The sequence below is a fragment of the Peromyscus leucopus genome, chromosome 5, assembly GCF_004664715.2.
Source record: "Peromyscus leucopus breed LL Stock chromosome 5, UCI_PerLeu_2.1, whole genome shotgun sequence".
In the NCBI taxonomy this organism is placed as follows: domain Eukaryota; kingdom Metazoa; phylum Chordata; class Mammalia; order Rodentia; family Cricetidae; genus Peromyscus; species Peromyscus leucopus.
The window spans coordinates 136,394,850-136,422,565 of record NC_051067.1 but is presented as its reverse complement, the minus strand read 5'-3'; the positions used below and the strand labels follow the sequence as shown (position 1 = coordinate 136,422,565).

The 27,716-nt window shown below is 36.9% G+C and overlaps 1 long non-coding RNA gene across 2 annotated transcripts in view; it reads right to left on the bottom strand.

Annotated features, from left to right (window-relative positions):
- Nucleotides 1-388: 388 nt before the first annotated feature.
- Nucleotides 389-27,716, bottom strand: part of LOC119088104 — a 121,785-nt gene continuing 94,457 nt past the window's right edge. For both annotated transcript variants that reach the window (XR_005091693.1, XR_005091694.1), the window contains exons 3-6: nt 10,434-10,626; nt 8,344-8,553; nt 3,899-4,488; nt 389-1,319 (exon numbers count right to left, since the gene is read on the bottom strand). This is a non-coding gene — a long non-coding RNA (uncharacterized LOC119088104). The remainder of the gene's footprint in view (nt 1,320-3,898; nt 4,489-8,343; nt 8,554-10,433; nt 10,627-27,716) is intronic.

Here is a 27,716-nt window from a genome sequence, read left to right as displayed (position 1 = left end):
GTTGGAGGGTAGGTTTAATTCAAATATATTTTCATTTTAAAGTTATAATGACTAACTACACCTGCTCACTTAAAAATTAGCACCTAGTTAGGCAATTTTCAATAGCTAATCATCTTTTGATTGTCTCTCCTTGTATCACAGGCAGTTCACCTGCTCTTCATCTAAACTCGAATGTTTCCTGTTTACACATCTGAAAACAGTGAAAGATGATAATATTTAGAAAACAAAGAAAACTGAAACCTACATTCAAATGCATTATTTATATAATTATCCTGTAATTAAAGTAATTATAGTTTGTAAAAAAATTAGTTTTTTTTTTTAATTTTCATTTAGAGATTTCTCATGGAATAGGCTATGAGCATTTACCCCCCCAACACACACACAAACACACACACACACACACACACACACACACACACACACATTCAAAGTTATCAATGATGTTATCTGCACCATAAACAAATGTTACTTTCATGCTTAAAGATTTGAAATCTGTTATTTCTTCTTAGAAACAAATATATGACAGGAAGCCCAACAGTGAGATAATCTTATAGAAGTGATTGCCTAGATTGGATCCTTGGAAATCTCCAATCCTCTCCAGTCACAACAGCAGCAGTGAGAAAAAGTCACAGCTCTGTCTTGCTAAACTGCACACTGGTGTTGAGGATAGGTGGCCATGTTGCATAAAAACAGTACATCTCCAGCATTTCCTAGAAGACTGTGTCAGTGTCAGATGAGGCTGAGATACATGAGTGTGCTCGAGGGAGTGCAAAAGAAATGCAGTTTTCAAAGAGACCCTGACAAGCACTCACAGTGGGGTTTTCATTATCTTCAGTGAGAAGGCATATCAGTCAGCTTTGCGCTATACAGAGCCATCCACATTCCTGTGCTTTAAATGATTTCAAAGTGGACAGCACAGTTTGTGTCCAGTTTTTCATTCTAAATATCCTATTCAATAGTTATTCTTCCTTTCTAATACTTTTAAGCAGATTTTTTTTCCCAAACCATAGTGAGCTCGTGATGCCCTTTGGGAGCATTTGCTAGAAGTAGTTAATAGTTAGGTCCCTGATCCATCTTCAGAGGCTCCTTCAAAGACACACTTGAAATCAAAACACAAAAGTTGCACTTTCGCTGTGGTTTTGATCAAATTTTATGAGTAAAAGTGAAAAGTATTCAGAATACCTTCATGCGGTGTTCACAGAAAGATGCTATATCCCATGATGCACTTCCATAAGCTTCTCCAAATAGCTAGCCCTTGTGCTCCAGCGGAAAAGTCGAAGTTGTTTCATTGGCTTTAAGCCTTGACCATCACCATGAAACTAGAGAGCAAATAAATGGAGAACAAAGTTGTATGGCTTCAAGCCCTTAATGCTCATGATACTCTAGGGCCAATACCTCAGCACCACACAAGTAGTGGAAAGAATTGTTCATGAATCTTCTGATGCCTTTAACCACAGTCTTTGCAGTCACTTGATCCCCACACTGTTGATATCAGTGGGTATGAAATGCCATGGATAAGAGGAAGGAGAGGCAAACTAGCAAATGTTGCTCTATTCTTGACTCCAGCATTTTCTGTGTTCATGATCTCAAACCATTCTGTTTCTTAACACGAATGAATATTACTTTCCAGAAAGTCAAACAAGCCATAAATGAAGCAACAGGACCTTGGGATATCATAGTTCCTTTCCCTTGCAACATCCTTGTTATTAGTGGCTAGAATCCTATGTCACAGAAGTAGCTTCCTGCATGTCCCCTTTCAAACTGCCCACAGACTAGTGTGATTCCTTTTCAAGAACTGAACATACATTGTCTGAAAAATACCTTTTGTGAAATGTCTTTACCATGGGACCATACTGTTATAATTTGTAGGGAGGTGAGAAGTGTGTTGAAAGGTTGCAAAACTGTCATGTGCAAACAGGGCTGGAAATGTTTAACCTAGACAAGAAAAAGACTCAGTACTGAGCCTCTATTAGACTGTGCAGATCAACCATCATATGGGTTAGGATCTCAACTGCTCTACTGTATGCTTTTGTTAACAGCTTTTTTTTTAAGGTGTGTGTGTGTGTGTGTGTGTGTGTGTGTGTGTGTGTGTGTGTTTATATAGGTATGTGTAAATGAGTGACGGTACCCTTGAAGTCAGAGACATTGGATCCCCCAGGAGATGTCGATACCGGCAATTGTGAGATGCTAAACATTGATGTTAGAAACTGAACTCTGGTCCTCTGCAAGAGCACTTTAAGCTCTTAGTCATTTAGTAATCCCTCCAGTCCATTTCAATAGCTTTAAAGAAACATTGAGTAAGGACCAGGCTCCCAAAGAGAAAGATTTACTAATTGTTATGGAATGCTGTCCTCCTAGTGAGATGAGGTTCTTGCTATCTTCAAATTTCACTGGCTATGATTACTCCCATAAAATCCACAGAAGATTGGGCCCATCAATATTCCATCCTAGGAAGAAAGGCTCACAAGGCTTGCTTCTTCCCAAGTTTACATGTGTGGTGATGTTGTGTTCCCAAATATATTGTGCACCCTAATAAACTTCTCTGGGGTCAGAGAACAGAATAGCCACTAGATATAGAGGCCAGAAAATGGTGGCACATACACCTTTAATCCTAGCATTCCAAAGGCAGAAATCTGTTCGGATCTCTGTGAATTCAAAGCCACACTGGAAACAGCCAGGCATGGTGACACACACCTTTAATCCCAGGAAGTGATGGCAGGAAGCAGAAAGGTATGTAAGGCATGAGGACCAGGAACTAGAGCCTGGTTAAACTTTTAGGCTTTTAGCAGCAGTTCAGCTGAGATTCATTCGCATGAGGACTCAGAGGCTTCCAGTTTGAGGAAACAGGATCAGCTGAGAAGTTGGTGAGGTGAGGTTAGCTGTGACCTGTTCTGTCCCTCTGATCTTCCAGCATTCACCCCTGATACCTGGCTCCAGGTTTTTTTTTTTTTTTTTTACTAATAAGACCTTCTAACAATTCATGCTATATATAAGTGACTGGCAGTTGCTGGGGTGGGGAAAATCTTTTCTGTAGTAGTGTGGCTGTTGGTAAGTTTCCCATGCTCCTGTAAATGACCCATCACCTATAGCCCAATAAGTCATTCCAATTGCATTTGTTGCTTCACCAAGTTAAACTGGGGTGAAATCATTTATTTGCTCTCCTCTTGATTCCCTGTCTGGAAAACAGACATTTGTTCATGTCTCCCAGGAAGACTTTTGCAACACTAACTCAAGTAGCTCCTTTCCCAATAACACAAATTTTCTCCCAAGGAGAAAACTAACTGGGGTGCAGGGCACTGCTGTCTATAGCACCGATAGAAACTTGGCGTTGTAGATACCTGCTCCAAGGAGATTAGATCAGTATCAAAAGGGAAAATCCTACTTTTACTTTTTCCTCCAAGTAATAAACGAAAGGAGAGTCCCATGGATTATACAGTGTTCATAAAATAATACCTTGAGACTGGCAACAAGAGATACAAGGTTATATTTACTTACCCCAAGAAGCTCGCCGAAAGTCAAGGTTTGACCTCTCATCTTCCCCTGTGTCAGCAGGACACACTGATACCCACAGATATTACTGTAGCCCATTTCCCAAAATGTATGAAAGAAACATTGATCACCAAAGAACAACATAAAATACTTGCCAAAGTGAAGCAATTTTATCTCACCTTTCCTTCCAAAATAATCAGACTTAGCCCATGGGAAGTGCTGAGGGGAGGAGGTTTCCCTGCCTTAGATTATCAGAAATTCCAATCATCTAAGATGACTTTGGAACACAACCTTCTTTACTGTTTGTCATCTACTCAAAAAATATAAATCCATATTAAACAAGGCCTGGCAACCCTGCTTGGGGTGTATATGGTATCAGGGAGTGGGTCGAATACAACCAAGTAAATACCTGGAATTAAACATCTGCTTGTCCCTTCTAGACTTCTTCCTCCTAGAAGAAGGCATGATGCTGAATTCTTCTTGCCACCTACCAGTTACATAGCCATCCCAGCTCACTCACTACTGTGCACATTTGGGTGTCTGAATTTCCCGTCTGCAATTCCATATGGCACAGAGTCTGGGCCTTCCCTGTGTTTGGAAGTTGATAGAAATCCTGGAGGTTTGGCCCAGTTGTCAGAAAGTATCTGCCAGTATCAGCCCCAGGATTTTTTACTTAGCTCAGAAGGAACTAATTGGGGATATATCTAGAGTAATGTTTTTTTTTTCTTGAAGGCAATAAATATTTCAGTGTTTATTTTGAAGTGTCTTTGAATAGAAATTTTTCAATTGATTTCATTTTTTTATTTTAGTCAGCATAAAATTCGTCCCTCTTCCATTCACACTTCCACTAGATATATTCAGAGAGAGAATCTTCTTAGTCTTTCTCCATTAAGGTGACACAGTTCTTTCAGCTTTCCGTTTGAAGAGCCACTTAGAAGTGAAGCCCCAGTCCATTTAGTCAATCTGACAACACTAAACTGTCAATAACACCGGGCTCAGCTGTGGAGAAAAGAGATGGAAATTAAATGTAAAATCCAAAATTCCTGCCCATGTTATTGTCATGTTTGATTTACTTGTTTGTGTGTTCCAGTTACCCCCCCCCCAAAAAAAAAAACAACAAAAAAAAACAGTAGACATGTAATTGGGAATATTTCTATACCTTTACCTATAAACTATCAACTTTATATGGTTCAAATTAAAAGATTGGCATATGATAATAATTTTTTGGTGTAGATTTGACCCTAAAATAGCATGAAATATTTTTATGAACAAAAATATGTATGAAATAAAAACCAAAGATTTGTATTTAAATGAGAAATCATGTTTTCAAAGAAATCTAATCTATTGTTGACCAATATTTTAAATCCCTATTTTTCTATCTACTACACTATTTAAACCATAAAAAGTCAAATACAACATTTGGGTTTAGATATAGAGGTTTTGGGTGCCAGAGTGAGCTTCAGCCATCCACTTGACACAACTGGAGTCACCTGAAAAGGGACTCTCAACTGAAGAATTACCCAGATCACACTGGCCTATGGCCGTGTCTCTAAGGCATTTTCTTAATTGGTAATTGATATAGAAGGAGCCTTATTACAGCAATAGGAAGAAAACTAGAACAGAAGATAAACAGATGAATCCCAGCGTCACCATATACACAGACATTGAAAGACAGCGTTAGAATCCCATGCCAAGTTCAGTAAATGGATATTATAATTCAAATATTAATCTACAATGTCCATATAATTGATTTTTGTTTTAAGTTAGATAATCCTAAATACCTAAGGATACTATTTGGATATATATATATATCAAGCAGAATATATTGAGAGAGAGAGAGAGAGAGAGAGAGAGAGAGAGAGAGAGAGAGAGAGAGAGAAGTTAGGAGGCATGCATGTGAGTTCCTGGGATCGCCTGCCTAAAAGCAAAGCTTCAAAATATAACATAAAGGAGATTTAAAAGATTTAATTGTTGTCAGTTGTCTGCATGAGCGCAACCCAGAACTGACTCATCACCATAAAACTGGCATCTCCATGAAAACTGCCGTCTAATATTTAAAGGCTCCTTTTTATTTCCCAAATTCCATTTATTGAAACAGAAATGACCTGATTTCTTTCTTCTTCCTCTATGATGATGTTACACAAAGCCCCAAACTCTAATTGGAACCTTGAGAGAGATTTTATGTGAGCTTCTGGTATACCTATGTGAATAACAATCACTACTTTTTGTTGTCTTGACTGTTTTCCTATTGGTACTCTGTCTTGTGTGAGTTTAATTCACAAGCCCATGTACTGAACAAAACAGAATTGGAGAATAATTTCACATTTTTCTTTTGTTTTCAGTTCAATGCTGGGATTTGCTTGGGTCCTCATACATGTTAGGCAAGTGTTCTTCCCCTGATCTATATTCCCAACTGCCCAAAAGAGGTTTAACCACCTTTAGAAACAAGACTAATATAGATTTTGGTTCAGGGAAAAGCTTTATAAACCTGTGTTAATAAGCAACCACTTCAATATGTCTCCCGCATATTTCAGTAGCTATTGGTTCATAATCCTTCTCAAAAACCACCAGTAACCAAGTAATTGGTTATTGGGAAGACTTTTCCTCATTAACATTCTAGCAAAATACATGATTTTTTTCTTAAGAATGTCATGTTAAGTTCTTCTTTCTGTATGTTATTTAAGAAAAATACATAGATTTTGAAGACAAAGGAAGGAAGCTGGATGGCTTTTTTTCTGGAGGTGCTAGATACCTTGAGTTTATAGAATGATTCTAATCTCAGCAGAATGCTGGTGTTGGTACATGCTTCTTAGATCATAGATGATGAATTTTAGCTCACTCTAAGGTAGTCTGAAGACCTTTTCTTACTCATGGTCTAGTTTTCCCTGGTCCTTTGGACTGATAATATTAAGTGTACAATTCCACAAATAATTAACTTATGCAGAGCTTTAAATAATTTTATCACACTTTTATGATTTTTCTAATTTATTGTAGGCGATAGTCATTAATCTCTTACTTGCCTAATGTACACACTCTGTCGTAAGTATGTGCTTATATAAAAATATATATACTATTCAATACTATCAGTAGGCTCAGGCATCTACAGAATATTTCTTAATATTTTCGAGTAAATAATAGAAGAGTGCACAAGGCTACCATTGCCACTGTCCTGGGGATCTGATAGTAGGTGGCAGAACTTTCAGGGGGAAGGACCCAGTAGAGGCACTGAGGTTGATAGGAGAACACATTTGAAATGGTATTTGGGACTCCCAGCCTTCCCCTTCTTTGCTTTGTTGAACAGGTTCACGCTTTATACTCTTACTTTGACCAACTGTGCATCCCAGAGGCTCAAAACAGCAAAGCCCGGTAACCGTGCAGTGAAATCCCCAAAACCATGAGCAAAAGAAGCTGTTACTTAAGTTAATTTACATCATACTTTTCCCAGTGATGGGAACCTAAAACACAGAACCTCAGCAAGCACAAATATGTTTGACTTGCATTGTCTAATTCTCCATGAGCCTGAATTCCACAGTCCTGCAGGACTTCCACAGGGGGAGCCCACTCCCGCTAGTTTTGAACCAAAATATCCCTACTTTTCAAGGGAAACCTCAGGCATCACAATTTTAATGATATTTTAGCTTGTTCACATCTCATCCTAGTCTAAACTCAGATTTTTCTGAGAGCATGCAATTGTACTTTATTATAGCATATTATTTATTCTCTTTCATTAAAATCATTTGTGTATATGTGTATCCATAACTAAATATGATATACATAGAGGACAAAATGTAAGCTATTCAGTTTTCATGTCCTCAAAACCATTTAGTACAATGCCATGTGTGGATAATAATTGAAATAAGTAAATAAAGTTGATTGCCCATTCTAATGGCTGAGTACTGAAAATTCTGTTTCCCACATTTCTCCACACAATTGTAATCTCAGCCTCTGCCTATATATGTTCTAGGTGGAAAACAATAACAAAAACAGAAATCAAAACAAACATACAAACAAAAAACCTGTGCTATTTTCATTTTTGATACTTATTTGTCAATGAATGTCTTCATTAAAATACAAATATTGGATTGTAAAATGAAAATTGAAATGAAAATGAAAATTGAGCAAAAGTCAGGATGAAAACAGTCCTTTCAGGAAAAAAAATCTGCTGATTCTCTGTAAAAAGTAAATGTGTAATATGTGGAGCACAAGAAAGATCAAGGAGCAAATGAAAAGTTTCCCCCTTCCTGTGGTGGCTGCAGTTCTTCCTGAAACAGGATACAATTTCCTGAAGCTGCAAGTAATTTACTCAACGGTATTTACTTATTGATTCAAGTTGTCTAGTTTTACCTTCCTTAGCAAGGTATATTGTGATCCTGAGAGTTAGTGTGTTCAGAAACTGCTTCCCAGAAAAGCTTAGCCTGGTAACAACATTTACTTCCTTGCCCAGCCTGGTGATAGCATTCACTTCCCTTTCTAAGTCCTACCATTAGGGTACAATGTTACCTTCCAAGAGTTCACAAACATTTCTCAACTGTATTTATTTCTCAACTGTATTTATTTACAAAGATTGTTTGACTTTGTAATAAACCCTGAAAAGCAAATGCTTTAATACTTCCTCTGAAAGGAGAACCAGGAAGAATAGAATTGCAGTTCCCAAATTTGGGCATATTCATCACACAAAATGCTCAGTAATTATAATCGCATTTGCAAGTCATTTTCCGACTATCTGCTACAAGATCTGGTGATATTTTCCATCCTTTGAGGGTTTTTTTTTTTAAATCAGTCTGGACAATTTAATAAACGTTCTTGAAAGAACAAACAAAATAATACTGAGAATTTTAGTTCTAAAACGCTTACCATTTGCAAGGTATGTTGACAGCTGAATAACATCAGTTTCAAGATGACCAATGCTTTTCTTTTCCTTCTCTTTTGCATTTATTAGCAGATGTGACAGGTTGATTTCTCAGATATGGATGCCCTATGAAAATCAACATCCTCTTCTGCTTTTTGGTTTAACTTAAGTCCATGTTATGACAAAATATTTCCTTCTCAGAAAAAATATCTACCCTAAAAATGAATAACAGAATGTTATGCATATGACATGTATGGAGGAGGGTGGTACCAATCTGTCATGATATTTCTAGGTAGTTTTTATTAACTATACTTACTCTTTAATAGTTTCACCCATGCACATAATACATGCTGACCACTCTTATACTCAAGCCTCTCCTATCTCTCCATTGTGTGTGTGTGTGTGTGTGTGTGTGTGTGTGTGTGTGTGTGTTTTCACTGTGTAGTCCTTGCTAGCTCAGAGCTCTCAGTGATTCAACTGCCTCTCCCTATCAAGTGCTGGGATTAGTGGTGTGAATCAATATGCTCAGCCTCTCCCATCTCTGTCTACCTTTTCCAACAAATCTCCTTCTATGATTCTTCTCTGTTAGTTTTGTTTTGTGACTGCACCAAGTTTAAATGGGCCTGTTTGTATGACCATGGACTTGAAGCTATCCAGTTGAGCCTCATGAGTTCAGCAGTCAGAACCCAACTGAAAACAATGGCTCCCCATTCCTTAGAATCCATCAAAAGCCAATCGTTCAGCAATAGGGAGAAGGGCCCCTCACCATTCATGTCAAGACATTTGTAAAAAGAGAGGAAACCACACAATTTAACTTCTCATAAAAGGGCTTTGGTCTTCTGAGAGTTTTTCTTTAGTTACTTGAGGATTAGTAGAATCCGGTGATTATACATGTCCCTAGGATGAAGATATAAAGGACTATGGAAAATCCATATGTGCAGACGTAGTTTTATAATCTGTTGGGCATAAAATTATTTTTGGATGTGTAAAGATGTTTGAATCTCAGGTATTATCATAAGTGACAAATACATAGCCTGAAAAATAATTAATAATAATATAAATTGTACTCATTTTATTTTCAACATTTCATTGACTCTTAATAAATCAAGTATTATGCACAATTCTATAGTTTATATACTATTACTATTCATATTGTATAGATGGAGAAACTGCAACATAAGTAAGGTAAAAGACATTAAGCAAATCATTTTGCAAATGTATCATGAACATGTGAATACTGGGACTGCAGATGTATATGCAGAAATTATATGAATACAAATTCACATAAATCTACATATACATTTATATGTTCATATGATTATAATTCTGTTTAGTGCTTGTAGTGCCATGGGAAGTAAAGAATTTTGTAAAAAAAAAAAATTCTTTTGAAGGACCTCCAAACAAAAAGTAATCTAAAAAAAAAAATGGACTTGAAAAGGCCAATTTAAGTGTAGCGATGTCTGCACCCAGGAATACTATTGACTATTCAGGGAGATAGAGAGAATACTCAGGTCACATGGGAGAAGAATAAAATGCGGCACTGTGAAGGCAGAAGTGTGTTACCTATACTTCTAGACTTCGATTATCTTACCAGTAAAACAAATGGTCTCAGGATGACCACTGAGATGCCTTGTATCCGTGACAGTGTTACACATTCTTGTGATGACTTCAAATCTCCCAGAGTAAAGACTGACATTCTTCCTATTCTCAGTAAAAGTGCAGGAGAAAAAGACACCAGTGTCTTGGCCAGACATAGAGTCCATAATGGGACTGAATCCAATCTAATCCATATGCCTTCTCTTTTATTCCTTCTGTTATATATAAAGTGCTTGGTTATTTTAACCAATAACTGATTTTTCAAAAAGCGTATTAGTAATTGTTGGCTTATACTCATTTAATAGCATTTTTGCAAATTAGAGAAATTAATATAAGGTTTCTTTTATTCAGACAACTAGCACAGGAGATAAAATAGGGAATAGGACAAATATTCGGTTCTGTATAAATTCATTTTGTTTTCCCATGATTACAAGTTCACAAAAAGTGTACTTTCAAGAGTAAAGTAAAACAAGTCTCCATGCTCTTGAAGCCCACATACCCACATGTTGGAACATGCGTACTTCTTGGCTCATGGCAAACCCAAACCATCTTCTTTGACCCCCAAGTCTGTGAGCAATGTGCTGCAGCCTGCCTGCTGTGTGACTCTGACACTTTGCCATCTCTTCTGTTTATCCATGGCCTTTGCTCTTCATCCTGTATCCCATGATCATCGTCATAGCAACCAGAAAGTTCTGTGAATTAGTAGAGAAAGAAAAAAATTGTTGGCATCACTTCCCAAGAACATGCAAGACACGACGATGCCTACAACTAGGAAGAAGGTTTAGGTTGTCAATCATGAAAAGAAAAATTGAATCCCTTCACGGCAGTTGCTAAGTCATGCTGATATCTAGTATAATAAGATATGCTAAAGGAAACGGTGTTGTTTCAAGGGTATCTAGATTAGAGTCCTGATGACAATTTTATCCAGCAAGACCCTTTTAAATAAAAAGTTTTGATTATTAAAGATGAATCCCAGGTTTGTGCTTTATGAAAACATTATGCCCATATAGAAAGGTTGTAAATAGTCTATAAATTCTCTTGAGCAAAGACCATAGCAGTCATCCAATCTCAACGTTCACCAGTACTTCACACAGCCTCTGAAAATAAAAAGTAATTTCCTTAAACAACTACTAGATTTTCACTCCCCCAGAGATTTTCTTTACCTACTCTTTGAATTATTGCTACAAATTATTACAATCATGGAACAAATTGTCAATATTGGCAACAGTCAGATGACATACAAGGTTTGGACTCACTTTTATTATTGCAATTTTTAACATTAATTTCCTTAAAAAAAATTATTTTGTATATCTACTTCCACCCTAACAATAATGGTGGTAGCAATGTTATATAAAGAGACTCTTCCCTAGGTGGTTTCTGTAAACTAATCAATGAACATCTATTGAATATCTATAATACATTCAAAAGTGTGCTAGGAAATATGATACAACAGAAAAGAAGGTCTAGTGCTTGCTCCTGGAAACCTTGCTGTCTAATTAGAGACAGAGCAACCATACGTGAAATTGCTGCTGAGCAAGACATTATGAAAATGTTAAGCTATTTGTGTATAAAGGATTGTACAAGGTTGAGAGCTTGAGACCCCTTCGAGCTACTCCTCATTTACATATCATAGACCTGAGGCCCAGAGATATTAAATTCTGTGTTAGTAACTGACAATTATAAAAGCCTTAGCCAAGGCTCTGTCTACTGTACCAAGATGGGTGTTCATCACTGCACAAAGCATGGAAGAAGTAAAGCAGTAATATGGGTGATAAATGAGGATTGAAATAGACCGGACTTTTAGAAGCAGACATTCTATACAGATGAATAAAGAGAAGGGAGATAAAGTAAAAGACAGTATCCAGTGATAGCTGGCATAAGATTGAGTATGGAGATGGACTGTGGTTCTCTAGGAGGCAGGAAAGATGAGTTTCAGTACCAAAGCCTGCAGAAAGGGAAGTGAGGCTCCTGTTAGGGCAGACTCAGAGAATGATGTAATCTGTTAGCAAAGTATTTGCTTTGAGACTTAATAGCCAGGTCATGAAGTGAATGATAGCTATGGTACTTCTGACATGGCTTTGGACTCTGATGTGTGCTCACACAAATGTGCTTGCACTGAGACTGATACAGTGACCTCGCTGTTCAGTGTTATGAAGAGAACTTTACAGCTTTCCTTTACTTTGGGCTCAAGGTGTATGAATTTTGTGAATTAGTTCAATGGATGAAACCTCATCTTAAATGACTTAATCTTTTCATTACATTCACTTATATTGTTTTCCAATTTTATTACATATAACACTCAAATCACACACTGTAGGTTAAATTTGTATGTTCATCTTTAAATAGAAAATTATTATTTCAAGTCATGTCTTAAAACAGAATAACAATATATTTCATAGCATAGCATAGCTAATTGGAAAATAATAAATTGTTTATAAAGAAATCTATGCTTTGGCCATGAAGTAACACTAAGTGCTTTAAACAAAGATGGAAACAGTGGCTCTTTCCTATGGCTAAATTTTATAATAAAACCAAATAAAATATAGTCCTTATTAAAGTTCCACGGAAGACATATTTTAGAAACAATAGAAAGAAAAGAAAATATTGTAAAATTATTTCATAAATTTAGATATTTAAATCCTAAACTTAAAGTCATTAAGTTATGTTAATAGTAGACATTTTATAATATGTTTATATTTTACAATAGAGATGGTTTTACATCTTACTCAAATCCTGAAAATCAGCAAGAGATAAACAGCATGAGAATATTTTGAGCATTTAAGACAGGATTCATCTCTTATGAGTTGCTAGTTCCATTGAAATTAGAGACTGCGAACAATAAGCTTATTTCCTGTATATTACTGACTCGTTTATGGAAGCACAATATCTAAAATCTCAGATTTTCCTGTCACATATATACTGTCTATTATCTCAGAGGTAATTGGCTGCAATGTAATTATTATTCATCATCTATAGAGAAAAACTGAAACAGAAGGGGCAAGAGGGTTTGCCCCCACAACCACCCAAAACCCTCCCAGCACAAATTACTGCCTGATTCTAATTACAGTTTTAAGCCCTAGCTGCTGATTCTTTTATGGGTGGTGAGGTAATCTAATCAGGTGGATTGGGAGCTCACGTTAAACACACCACACATAGAAATTAAAGTATGACTGATGGGCTGAAAAGCTGTTAATCAATATGTAGGGATAGCTAATTTAATCCTCTTGCATTTGCATTTTCCCCTTCTAAATTGTTGCCCAAAGCTTATTTGAAGTTCTCATTCTTCAGTGGAAGGACATGGAGGTGTCAGGCTCACTGTTTCTTTCCCCAACTTTGCACACTGATAGCCGAATTAGGTCCCTCTAACTTTTGTTGCTGTTGTTAGTTGGAATCTTCTCAGTAATAGTATATTCACTGGGCATATCACAGGTCAAGGCATTCCAGGTTTCATTAATGTGTACCCACATGATGGTTAATCTGCATCCATAATGCATTCACTCTAAGGCACACTGGGTTTATTTCTTGAAGTACCTTTTTAGCTGATACATTTAGAAGCATGCAAATAGCCAATTATCTTTACCTCGAAGGCCATTAAAAGTCTACCTGCATCAGGGACAGGGAACAGTGGCTAAACCACAATTATAAATTGGCAGTTTACCCAGACTGTAAGAGCAAAGCCTTGAATGAGGCACATAAGTAATTAAAAACATTCCCAAAGTCTAAAGTCTGCCTTCCTTTGAGAAATGTTCTTGGATTTGGATGGTGCAGTGTATGGGGCTTTCGATTACACATTCTCTTGTGGTACATTCAGGAAACCACGATGTATGGATATCTTGATGGAGATTCAGCAGGAACAAATGAGCTTTTGCTTTATGATAAACACACTCTCATTCTTCTTAGCATCTTACATTAATGAGTGTTGGTGGTAGGGGAGATCCTTTGGCTTTGTGTCATATATAAGAATTGTGGCTTAGACAGTTACTTAGTATGTAGTGAGTTGCTAACATTTTTTAAAGATTTAAAGCAAGAAGGAGCCTGGGAATGATTTGAAAAGTATCTATGTTGAGCAGTGGGTCTTGTTTGTTTTCTTCGATTTTGTTTGTTGACTAAGATAGAGAATGTGTTTTAGTCTAGTGTATTTGGTGGTTTGGCTATGAATATGCAATCTGTTACCTTGTGGTAATGCTCCATTTCATAAAATCCTAAATTTTTTCATCATCTGGTCAAAAAATGTGAACTGTTGACTTAAACCACAAGTCCATTCTAATTAATGATAAACAGTATCAAATCAAAGTATTGTGACTGTGAACTACTTCATTTGTGATCTTGGTTATACTTAGAAAATATTTAATCTCCTGATTATCTTTCAATCTTTTGGTCATCCCATATTATTACTGAGTACTCATGGCCATCTCACCACCCAAGCATCATATTCATTTTAAACATTCAGACCTTACTTTTGACTGCTACTTCAACCAGCAATATTACACATGTTGACTCCAACCATAAAGACTGCTGTTGACTCTTCTATTGAGGTCAATACCCAGAGTCAACCATAGATTCTGTCCAGCATGTGCAACTTCCAGTGTCTAGAAGACAGATGTGGAGAATTAATTTTGTCTTTTCAGTACAATTGGAGGAGTTATAGTGTTGTGTCTATACTTTCACAAGATATTGAAAAAGTGCATGGAAGAAAGTGTAAGACTTTATAACCAATGGCAAAAATATGGAGGGCCTGGTCTAAGCCTTAGGTCAGATAGCTACTCTTATCAAGGTCCTAAAACCATTTCATTATTAAATAATCATTTCCCAAGTTATTGATTAAGGTTTACTGCATATTGTGTTTTTCTATCTTTGTATTAATGATAATTCTTTAAACTATGTATAACTTTAAGGATAAGGAAACTGAAGTTTAGCAAATAAACAGAGAACAGATCCCATATGCAAATACAGAAAATTCCTTTCTAATCACTTCCTATCATAAGGGATTCTATGATAATCTATCTTCCCTTACAGAGTCTAATGATTTAAAAAAATACTCTTTTAAGAGAGGGAAAAAAGAATAAATACCTGTATATGAATTTCCTCTAACCATTTATTTTTAAACAAATGCTTCTGGAAGGCAGGTAACACAGTGATTGTCCCCAATGTCTAAGGGCCATGTTTCATCTATTGTTGACAACGTAAGAGATAAATGTTTACTAAATTAGACTGAATAGATAATATCTAAATATGACTGATGGTGAGAGTATATTCTAGACAGATAATAAACTGAAAAAAATTCAACTTCTTATAACAGTCAAATTTAGAGAAGAAAAACCTTCATATAAATAAATAACTATAGAGCTATTTAATAACCATTATTTAAAATATTCTAGTTAAAATGAATACAAATTCTGACTCAAATAAAGACAAACTGTGCATATTTGGGAAGAATGTCTTCAAGTTCCATAAGTCCTGAAACTATGCTACATTCAGAAGCAGAGTGATCAAAAGTTTTCAGAAACTAAGTCTTCTTCTGTCTGTCATCTCCGTTTGTTATGTTGGCTTCATTCTAATTGGGTTCTCTTTACCTGGGGAGGTTGGCTATCTCTTTCATGAGAAGACAGGGCTGTTTCAGCACTTCCTGAAAATGACTGAGACTCTGCTTCATGTCTTATGCCCATCACTGCAACAACTGCTTCTGCCCAAACCTCCTGTTTGCTTTAGCCTAGTCACAGTCTACCAGAAGCAAGATCTCTTCTGGGACTACGTGATTTAGGAATTGGTGGGGTATGGATATGGAAATACAAACTAGCTGCTGATATGCAACCATAAAAGAGCCTTCCTTACTAGTTCTAAGGACAAGTCTCTTGCTCAAGGGCTTCAGATGTTCCTAATTAACCATATTTCCCAGGGATGTCTTCTTTCTTCAATCAGATTGGTGACAAAATTAAGTCACAGACACCACCTGATGCTTGAACATTATATGTTGAGAGTAATCCTACAACACATATAACAAGATTGGACCAGTGTCTGAACTGATGCAGTCAGGAGTTAAATAGCTGTCCTATCAGGAGAGTCTCTGCCAGAGATAATTCTCAGGCTGTAGCCTTTCTTTATTACTTATTCAATCTATACCAGTTACCAGGTGCTGCTGTCATGAAAGAAGTTGAACCTCTATATAAAGATAGGCTTTGTTCAAAGCCTTGGGATAGCTTTGCTTGTACTATTGTGTCATATTTCATAGAACTCTCTAGGCCACAGTGAGGACTTACCAGGCCAAGATGCATCACATTTGCAAGTGGTATAAAATGTGGCCCTGTGCAATGTTTGAGAGATGCTTAAATCTATCACTGAACTTATAGTCATGGTCTGTGTGCTGTAGCATACTCTGTTGTCTTTGTGATAGGTAATCTATCCTTTGCTCTATGAAAATACACTGGTGGTTTTATTCTGTGTTCTGTGCACCTTGATCAATTTATTTACTAGATATGTTGATTTTGATGTGTAAAATATTCTAGGTGTATAAGTTTTAAAAATATAAAATATATATTCATTGCATTTTATTCAAACATTAGCTTTCTTCTTTTAAAAACTTTTTCTGACATACACAACTTCAAACTATGTGAAGAAGAAAGTTTCCAGATTATTCTAAAATGTTCTCCATAAGATATCTATCTATCTATCTATCTATCTTTCTTTCTTTCTTTCTTTCTTTTCTTCCTTCCTTTCTTCCTTTCTTTCTTTCTATCTATCTATCTTTCTAATATATATAATATATACAACTAATATTTATCTAATATATATCTAATATATATCTAGAAAGAGATCAAATAGGTGAAATAGCCTAAGATATGTATAATTTCAAAGCATTATTCTCTACATTTTTTGTTACTCTAACTCTTGTTCATCTATTTTCTAATAAACTTTCATACTTAAAAAATTCACAGTACTGATGATAGGGTTCAGTGGTTAACACCGCTTGCTGTTCTTGCAATGGACCTGAGTTCAGTTCTCATCATCCCCATAGTGGCTCACAAATATCCTTAATTACAGTTTCAGGTAATCAAATGTTCTTTTCTGATTTCCAAGCGTACCAGCCATCGATGCTGTAATCCCAGTACCCACAAGGCAGAAGTAGGAGGAGTATCATAGGTTCAAAGCTACTGTGCTACAAAGTTGATAAAAACCAGTCAGAGCTATATACTGGGAGGCTGTATTTATTCTGTTTTTTAAAAAATTAAAGAAAACTTTAAGTGTGAATGAATATATAAATTACATAAAGATATCAATGTATTTTTATCATTTACTGCCATAAATATTCACAAATATATTATAAGAAGTGAAAGTTATCATAACTTAGACATCAACCATAGATATAGATACCAACAATCTAAAGAAATGTTTAAAAAAAAGATGTTGCATTAAATGATAACAGCGTACAATGACTAAGTTTCATACTGCACTATAGAGACTGCCTATTTCCATTTGTGAAATGAGTTCCTGTTTGAACTCCTGCTAATACCACCATAAAGCTTTCAATATCTCTGTATGAGCAGTTCATCTCTTCATTCAATTTTATGACACAATTTAAAAAAAGGTTCTTCTGTGGCCTTTGCATGGCTTTCATTATATAACTGTTATAATAAATATTTGTTAGTCAACAGCTTAAGCTATTAGTAAAGTTTCCAGTCAGTTAGTAAACTTTCATGGGTCAGGAATGAATTTGTAGATGTATTTTTATTTCATGGTTTATGCTTGGCAACTCTAATCTTCTCCTCATGCTGTTAAAGGTTGTAATGAATTTCCCAAGAATACATGTGAAACGTGAACCTGAATATTAGCAGTACCTGTTCATATAACCAATACTTTCTAGAGAAATAAAAGGAGATTCTGCTTTAGAAGGCCAAGATCTTGAAGGATTGACTCAAGGATAGATGAAGTTTATGAGATACCAAAGCTTGTGTGTAAATGCCTGTGCCTGTGTTTCATATTTGCTAAAAAGGTCAATAACCGCATGGTTCTGGAGGCTCAGAAACCAATATCAGCATGCTTGCCAAGCTGATGTCTTCAGAAGCTTTTCTTTTTGGCTTGCAAATGCTGCCTCTTTGAAGAAGCCTCATAACCTTTGCTCTGTGCCCATCCCTACCATTCCAGTTCCCACAAGGACAAAAAATGTGCTGTATGTAGCCCTATCCTTTGGATGTCACTTAGCCATAATTATCATTTTAATTGCCTTGTTTCTAAACACAGTCCCAGTGGGATCGGTGTAACCTGATTTGGTCTAAAACATGTTGACAACATGTTTTTTAGTTTTACAGGAAATTTTTCAGACCATCATTGGGTTTTGAATGTGAACAATGACACCAGATAAAGAATTAACAATCCAACCAAAATATTTTGTTTCATACACAAGAAAGCTGAAGTGCAGAGATGTGAAAGAGCACATTTTTGATGATGGCTCAGATGACAAAATTAAGAGGCCATGCCTTCCCAACTCCTTGTTCAATAAGGGTAAAAGAGTGTCTACTGGTCACACTTTGCCTGTGTGGATAGACCTCCAAATATAATACAAATCCCATTGCAAATGAGCACTGTTTCCACTTGCATGTACTGGGGGAAATGCTGAAAACACTGGCGCTTTATTAATTTTCATTAAATAGTGATAATATATGCTTGCAATAATTAAATCATTTCCTTCAGGTGACCTGATTTTTGTTCTTTTATCAAAAATGATTCACTGGGAAAATTAAAGATGTTAAATAAGGTCCTTGTGTTATTTCATTCCAATGTTGAGAGCTTCCACCTTAATGTTAACATAGTACTTTAAGGCTTCCATCCTCACAGAATCTCAGCTAACTGACATTATCCTGTGGCACATGAGAACAATTTTTTTTAAGCTTTTGCTATATTTGAGAGCTGCAGAGTGTTAGCACTAATAGAAGAACTTCATTATGAATCTGCAATTTTAGAACCTTTAGTTTTGTTTCCCCAAGATCAGTGTGGTCAGTTGGTCACTGTCTCTCTAATTTCCTCTCTAACTTGCAGCCTCAGATGAGGTACTCAGAAGAAATGATAATCTGAGCCAGGTTGCAGCTTCATGGGAGGCTGAGCCAGAAGCATCAGAAGTTCATGGTCAGTCTGGGCAAGTTAGTGAGCTCTCTCTCACCCATATAATATGGGCAGCAGTAATTAGACTCACTATATTATTTAAAAGAAGAGCAGGAGGTGGAGAGAAAGAAGGGGAAGGAAGAGGAAAGTGAGGAGGGGGAGGAGGAGTTGGAAGGGAGGGGTGAGGAAGGGAAGGAGGGAAAGAGGGAGGAGGGGAGAGAGAAGAGAAGGAGAAGAAGGAGGGGAAGGAGGAGAAACAGGAGGAGGGGAGGAAGCAGAGATGGAAGAGGAAGGGTAGAAAAAGAGGACAATGATATGAAGCTGGGAAGTAGACATGTTAGACAGAATTGGGGGACAATTGAAGGGTAGAAATGGGGCCTTTGCATAATCACATGATACTGTACACACATAAGAAATCCTCAAAGAATAAATTTTTGTAAATATGTTTTAGTAAGAAGAAGGAAGAGCTATAGCTTAGTTGTGGAGTGCTTGTATAGCATACACTAAACCTTAAGTTCAATCTGTAGAGTTACAAAGGGAAAAATTAAAATTTGGAAAACAATGATTTCTGCTCTAAGATTAAAGATTACACAACATTTCCCTTAACACTCTGTTGTCATCTGTTTCCAGAACTTGTCTCTGATTTCATCGTGGAGCTCGAGATTACCCGTGGATCCTATCACTTGCCACTATCCCGATCCTTTGCCTATTGGGGGATGAACTATATATTTCTCTGTTTGAGAGTTTGTGATCCTTCTCCCATCCCTAATAACTTATTTTTTATTTCTGCACAAATAGCTCACCCATAGAGAAGCTATCAGTAAATAGCCATTTATAATATTATGTTAAATAAATACTACACATTTAAAACCATAAAAGTCATAAGATTGAATAAAAAGTTTAAGAAATAGTCCAATCCTGATCAAAGTCCCCTTTTTATTAACTAATAAGAATCACAACAGCAGTGGCCATATTTTAAGTCTCTCCAGTATTTCAACAGAGTTCTGGCACTAACTCATGTGTAATGCCTTGCTAAGTAGACATCTGTAATCTCATTTCATAAATTTGAAGACTTCCTTCTTTACCCCTGTAAATACTCATGAAAGCTACTAATGATTCAAAGAACTCATTTAATAGTTCTTGTAATCCATATCGCAAGTTTGACTTTTTAAGTCAAATAAATCTTAAAATTTTGACATTTCAGAGTCTATGGATGAAAAGACCTTCTCCTTAAACTTCAGTGGTCACTGTGGTCAATTGCTAAGGTCGGCCAGAAGGTACAAGAAAGTATTTATGAGTGTCACCTCTGATCCAGCATACCAGGGGAGGGAAGAATGGAACCCCAAGAGACAGCAAGATAACCCCCATCGACCCTGGACTAGCATAAACGCTGAGCTTTTAGGACTTGCAGCCCTATGAGAAAGTGTAGGTGACATCTGAAGTAGCTGAGTATAGGAATCCCTCTGTTATTCTCCCCGCCACCTTCCCAGAAGGTCCTTTTGTTTCTCTCATTTTTCTTTTACTTTTAAATTGTCATTTCTTTTTAGATTCTTTATGTGTTGGGGACAAAGATGCTTTCAAAGGATAAGGAAATATCCTCATTTGCTTTACATCCTTCCATTCAGGAATTCAAGGCTGGGGCAACTCACAGTGTGCCATACTGAGCCTGTGTCAGAAGAATCTGCAGTGGAGTCTCTGGGAACTTCAGAGAACTCAATACAACTTTCATGAAACCAAAGGAACCTCCCAAGATTCTCCTGAACTTGAAGAAAACGAAAACAAAGGAAGAAACAAATAGTTTAACATGTAAGTGTACTTAAAATAATTTATATGAACTTTGTGCCTTCAGTAAAATTGCCAACAAGTTTAAGAGAAACCATTTATCAGAGTTTACTGAAAATTTACTAAATTGTATTTTTTCAGGATATTGTGATTTCAGGATCTTTATTTCCCTGGCATGACTACTTGTTAAAAGGCTTTATTATCATCTACCTACCTACCTATCTTTCTTTCTTTCTTACTTCCTTCCTTTCTTTATTTTTCTATATGTATATCTCTATCTATCTATCTATCTATCTATCTATCTATCTATATTTTGAGACACGGTTTCACATTATAATTAATGCTTTTCTAAAACTCATGTATAGCCCGGGCCTTGACCTCAAAGATATCCTTCTACCTCAGCTCCCTAACTGCTAGGATTATAGGACTAAGAAACCATGCCCAAAGCTATGGTTTTTAAAGTAAGGAAATGGTGGCCATGATGGCAAGTCTAGAACTCAAGAGAAGTAGACCAACTTATTATGCTGAGGACTTTCAGATGAAAAGTAGTGAAGTGTTAGCTCCAGGAGGAAACATGTGGCATTATGTCACTCAGATTTCTCCCTTCTTAGAAAAATCTAGGGGGAGGGGGAATATGTATGTAGACATTATTGATTAATGTTCTGGACTGCTTTAGTGCAATAGTATCCCTGAGCTTAATTCTTTTAGATAGACTTGAGAGGAGTTAGGAAGACAGATGCTCAGGGCTAATGGAGAATTCACCCAGAGAATGTGATTACCAGCTATAAGTATCACCTGCCCACAATGAGGTTACTCTTGTGAGTGATAAAGCACACACACACACACACACACACACACACACACACACACGCACGCACGCATGCACGCACACGCACATGCACACAAACACACACTTAAAATTGAGTAACAGAGATAATCTGGTCTTTGAGATTTTGGTTTACAAGATTTTGCTCTATGAATTTCTTAGTGTGAATTCTCTCTTAAAATGTTCATTGCCTTTCTATTTTCCTGCTTTCTGTAGTTACTCCAGGATATTTAGGTTCAGCATTCACTGCAGTAGTGGAGATGGAAAGATCGTAACAGCCATTGGATCACAGAGTTTGCTGCCTCCCAGGAATGTCAGTTACACCCATAGAATTTCACCAATATGACTGCCTGAACATGAACTGAACAGAACAACAATAGACATGTCAGAGTGAATGGAGAAAAGACCACAAGGTCTCAACCCTCCCATAATAGTTGTAGGCAACTATAAAATTCTGAGAATGGAAGAAATAGTCTTCCCAAGAGAAGAGCACACCAAATGGCTATCCAATACCAAATAAACATGCAAACACACATACAAGTAACATTATACAGACTAATCGGGTTGTACTTGTATATTTAGAAGTGTGTGTGTGTGTGTGTGTGTGTGTGTGTGTGTGTGTATCAATAATTGATGGGAAAAGAGGTCATGGATTTTAAAATAATAAGAAGAGGTATATGGGAAGGTTTGAGGGGAGGAAAAGGAAGAGGTAAATGCTGTAATTTTATTATAGTCTCAAAAATAAAATGAATAACTTTTTAATGTCAATTTCCTTCAATGAAGAAATTATTTCTACCCATCACAACATAAGTGCATTAACTCTCAGTTTATGTTTCCTTCCTAGAGTTTAATATTTGATGATTGAAAAATGTTTAAACTGCTAAGAAGAAAGAGGTCAAACTGGCTGAAACAGTCATGGATAAAACTATCAGCATTTTTGCTACTCAAGAAAGCAGTTAACTGACAACAGCTTTTGAGCTGTGAAAGAAAACAATTCTATCATATGAAGCAGAACTCTCAGAGATGGCTGTGCAGCATTACAGAGTGGGAGATAGTTCCTTTGCACAGGAGCAATTATAGGAGCCGTACACACCCAGCTGACCACGATGACAATGATGAATCTGAGATGGGCTGGAAAAGCAGCTACTGAATGCCCTCCCATCAAAAGCAGTGCATGTCGATGTGGACACACCAACTCTGCACACAGAGAAGTTATGGATGGCCCCTTACAGACTTACTGCCACCAAAGCTTTCTTCCCATCACAGCAGATCTTAGGGAATGAAACAACTATGAGGAATCAAGGTTGCAAGGACTTTTCACTGAAACTATTCAAAGACTCTTTAGAGGTATAAATTCAACATTTGCCATAGGGTGCTCATGATGGGTTCAATATCATTTTTATTATCCATTCAAGATACTGAGAATTTTAATACTACAGAGAGTTGCTTAATCTTACAAGTTGCCCAGTTATGCAGAAATTAAAATGAAGATAAACAAAAGTCATCTGAACTTTAAAAAAATAAAGTTTTCTATACGGGGAAATTTCATTATCACACAGGCTTTCAAGCCAATGTGGCATTCTAGACAGAATAGTATAATCTGCCATCCCAATACCTTAATTTCATTAGTAGGGGTATGAATATTTTCCACACTTTATTATTCTGACTTATGTTTAAAGAAAAGGCTTAATGAGTCTAAATTTTTTTCTTTTATAAATTTACGTTGATGGCTTTTATTATAAATCTTTTTAAAACATTTACTATATGATGTGGTTTCAATTTTATTTTCTAAACAGACTCTAAAAAGCAGAAATATTGGATATTTTTCTGTACTACCAAACAGAGTCAGGGGCCAGCTGGCATGTAAACTCAGAAACTGCAGCATGAAAGTAAGACATCCCCGACACAGGCATCGACAAAGAGAGGGGCGAGGAACTCAAATTCAAGGCTTCTGGAATTTGGACAATTTTTCTGCTGATGTGCTCAGGATTGCTTAGAAGCAATAAAAGTATGCATTTTCTTTGATTGACAGAACTGAGTCAGGACATATGAGGACAAGACATTTCTCTCCTGATCAGCTTATAAAATGCCTAGTGAAACAATCTCTGGATTGTCCCACTCTTGTCTTCCTGGACTGTCTTGGTTCCTGTCCCAGCTTCATCAGCCAGAGGGTATGCATGAGGGTGATTTCCATGTTCCAGGTCTGGACTTGTTATGCATCATTTCCAATGACTTCCTGCTGACTAAAGCTATCACAAGACAACAGCTACCTGTGAGGGAGACTGGGACATAAAGTTGATCTCTGTGCTTAGAGGGCAGGGGGGAAAAACTGTATTTAGCTAAGGAAAATAGCAGCCTCTGCAGCATAGCTTTTCATAACAATATTTACTCATAAGGCATAGAATTTATAGGTCTATTACTTTGCATGCTAAGTGCCATTAATCACATTATGTATGTGTCATAAAAGAAATGTATAATATTTGAGTGTGTGAATGTATCCCATAGCCACACAAGGGAACCAGGCACTGGTTTCCAGAGGCAGAATCTCCTGTACAGACTGAGATGGACATGAGTAAGTCAAATGTCTCAAGTGTCACTGTTTAGGTGACATGATTTTCTAAATGGCAAAAACCTTTAGGCAATAGCCTAAATAAAACAGCAATTATTTCTTTTTTTTTCTTTTTTTTTTTTTTTGGTTTTTCGAGACAGGGTTTCTCTGTGTAGCTTTGCGCCTTTCCTGGAACTCGCTTTGGAGACCAGGCTGGCCTCGAACTCACAGAGATCCGCCTGCCTCTGCCTCCCGAGTGCTGGGATTAAAGGCGAGCGCCACCACCGCACGGCCACAATTATTTCTTATATTTGTAGAAGAGCTATATTCTGGAATGTTCAATGTCTATTAAAAGGTGTGCCACATAGCCTGTGTTCATAAGTAGAAATCATTTTTGTTCTAGACTTAGATGAATATCTATATTTTTATAAATGGAATGTAAATGTTATAATTACTTAAATTTGTCCATTTTGAATATACAGCGAGACTTCTGGAAGTTGTAAGGACTGAAGACTATTTTTTATGTCATTATTATCTTGCCTTCCCCCTCCTTCAATGAAATATTAGAAGCATGGCTTTCCATGGGAATAAATATTATCCAGAAAAAGGTAAAAATTCTTACTGGTGGGCTATGTCTTAGTTCGCTTCCTGCTGCTGTGAAAAAAGACCATGGCCAAAAGCAACTTGAGTAGGAAAGGGTTTATTTGCCTTACATATCTTAACCACAGTCTATCAAAGTAGGAACTGAAGCAGAGAAGGAGCTTGGAGACAGAAACAAGCAGAGGCCATGGGGGAATGCTGCTTACTGACTTTCTCCATATGGCTTAGTCAATCTGCTTTCTTATGTGACCCATGACCATCTGCTTAAGACTAACACAGAAAACTGGGTCTCTTATACCAATTATTAATGAAGAAAATACCCCACCACCCTGCCTACAAGTGAATATGATAAGGGCATTTTCTAAATTGAGGTTCTTTCTTCCCAGATGACTCACTCTAGCATGTGTCAAACTGACAAAAAAAAAAAAAAAAAAAAAAAAAAAAAAAAAAAAAACCTTTAGGTTGCACTGTCTTCACTGATAACCACTATAGGAAAGACCAAAGCTAATTTAAGGGCCATTCAAGACTTCCTGCCTCTTAACATACAGATCCCATTCACACTCCACAGAAGTTCTTCCTACTCCCTAATTTTAACCCACAGAAGAGGAGGAGACATGACACTTAGTCTCTGAAAACATCTCTGGCCCCAAACTCTTGCAAAAGTTACTTGGCTAATCTTGTAGATCATTCTATACCTCTCCAACCTGGGAGGAAAACACTACCATGGTCACCAATGTCTGGAAGAAATTTTTGTCTCTAACCCTTCACAGAATACATTTTAGTTTGAGACTGATTTGGCTGAGGATTTGTTAAAATATATTGCAATTACTACACATTGGAATTAGAAACACTGATCTCTACCCCAGTCCTTTAAATAAAACCTTCAGTGTAGAAGCCTCATGTGCATGGGTGAGTGCATGCATGTGTGTATATGTTTTGTGTGTGTTTTCATGTCATTTTCTTTCTATCACAAAGGTAGTTTTTTGCACATGTGATTGGGAACATAACACCTTTTTCATATCCCACGAATTGAAGAAGTATATTAAGCTTAAATGCCTTTAATTCTATACTGCTTATTCAAGTGTGGGCAAGTAACTTATTTTGTGTCTTAAGAGAGTATGACAGTTACTATGAAGAATGGAAAGGAGAATCCTGCTTTAATACCCAGAGGATAATTGATTTAAAACTCTGTATTCATCACCAATTTATGTTATCTATGAAAGTTTTATGTATTCCTATACAAGCTGATACAATCACACACAGTGCTGTTGCTGTCACTATCAAAAGACCAAGACAATGAAGAGAGCAGTGACGACACTGGGGACAAATGCTGACTAGGCGATAAGGCAGGCAGGTTCCATCTCACAAGGCCTCTTGAGAATACCTGGAAAGTCAAGTTCTGTGGCCAGTGATACATCCTAGAATACTGGGTCAGGGAGATGAAGGGAGCCCTTACAGCTTACTGAGTTGTACAATTTATAGAATGTCACAGTGACAACAGAGGAGCATTTCCCTATTCCACTCTGAGAAATAAACTATAATAAGAGCCTATATAAATTATACTTGTCTTATCAACTGCATTATAGTATCTGTTCACCTGGAATGCCATGTAGTAAGGATTAAGTTCCATGTGATACGGGAAACACTGACCTTCACCATCTAATATGGTGGTGTTGCCAAGAGCATTTACCAATTGCTTTTATCATCCATGAGTACCCATTAGGTAGCTGTGGCACTCATAACCTACCCAAGAAATTAACATTAACTAGTAGCTAGGAATGACCACTAGCTTCTCTGGGAACCACTCAGTGTAGTCTCTACAGTGAGATCATGTTTAGCCATATCTACAATGAAAATCCAAACAAATACTCATTATTTGTGCCTTAGTTGCCTTGGCCTTTGTTTAGACCTAGGTTCCCCATAACAGAAAATTAAGAAAACTAGGGTCTGAAGCATTCATTAATCATTTTAATCCCATATGTGGTGTCAAGTTATCTTACAGAGCAATAAAATCTAAAAAGTCAGCTAAACACTTTTTCTTTTTTTGAGCTCCAGTGATTAGCGACACCAGAGACACACTTTTCCTTTGATGGCACAGACAAAATGAGACCAGAGCTCTGAGCATTACGTCAGAAACTGGAGAAAGAAGAATGACATGATAATTGAATGTTGGGCTGCTGGAAGCTTTTGATCTTAATGTATTTGTAAGTAAAGTGACACTTAGAAATTGCCAACCTACAGTGACTCTCAGAAGAGCATTCCCTTTGGCTGTCTTTACATTTGACCTTAGGGTTATTTAGATTAAGCTATCCCTTCACTTTACATGCAGTTTTTGACTCTCTTTTGGGGATGAAGGATACCAGTGCACCTGATGAAAACATGAACATCATTATCTTTTTGACATCATCACACCACACAGACTACGTGTCCACCTCTTCATGGGGTCAGGGTGAGGAAGTTACGGCCTTTCCTTAGTCTGCTGTGCCTTATACATTCTGGGGACAGGTTTTCCTGATATGATTTTAATACACCCAAATATCCCTATAATCTGAACACATCCTATTCATGAGAGTAACAGCACATGTACCATTGTGTTGTTGATGGTCTCCATCAATCTGTCATCTGACCATCTGGGGTATGCCTCAAAGACTGATAGAGACTGTGGGAGCCCACAACTGACTCAGTTTCCCAGTTCAAATCTGAAGTCTATTCTGAGCCAATAGAGTTCAAGCTTGCTTGCTCCAGGGCTGTGCGAAAGTTCTGATTAGTCTGCAGTCTCCTTGAAGGGCTATGAGAAAGTCCTGATTAGCCCACAGGAAGGAACATACTATCTAGCTAGACACAGGCTGCTGATGCCAGTCGGATGTACATCGAGATAGAAAATGAAACTGCCTGCTCCTTGATGCAAGGCAGGAGAGATAGTGGTTGAATGC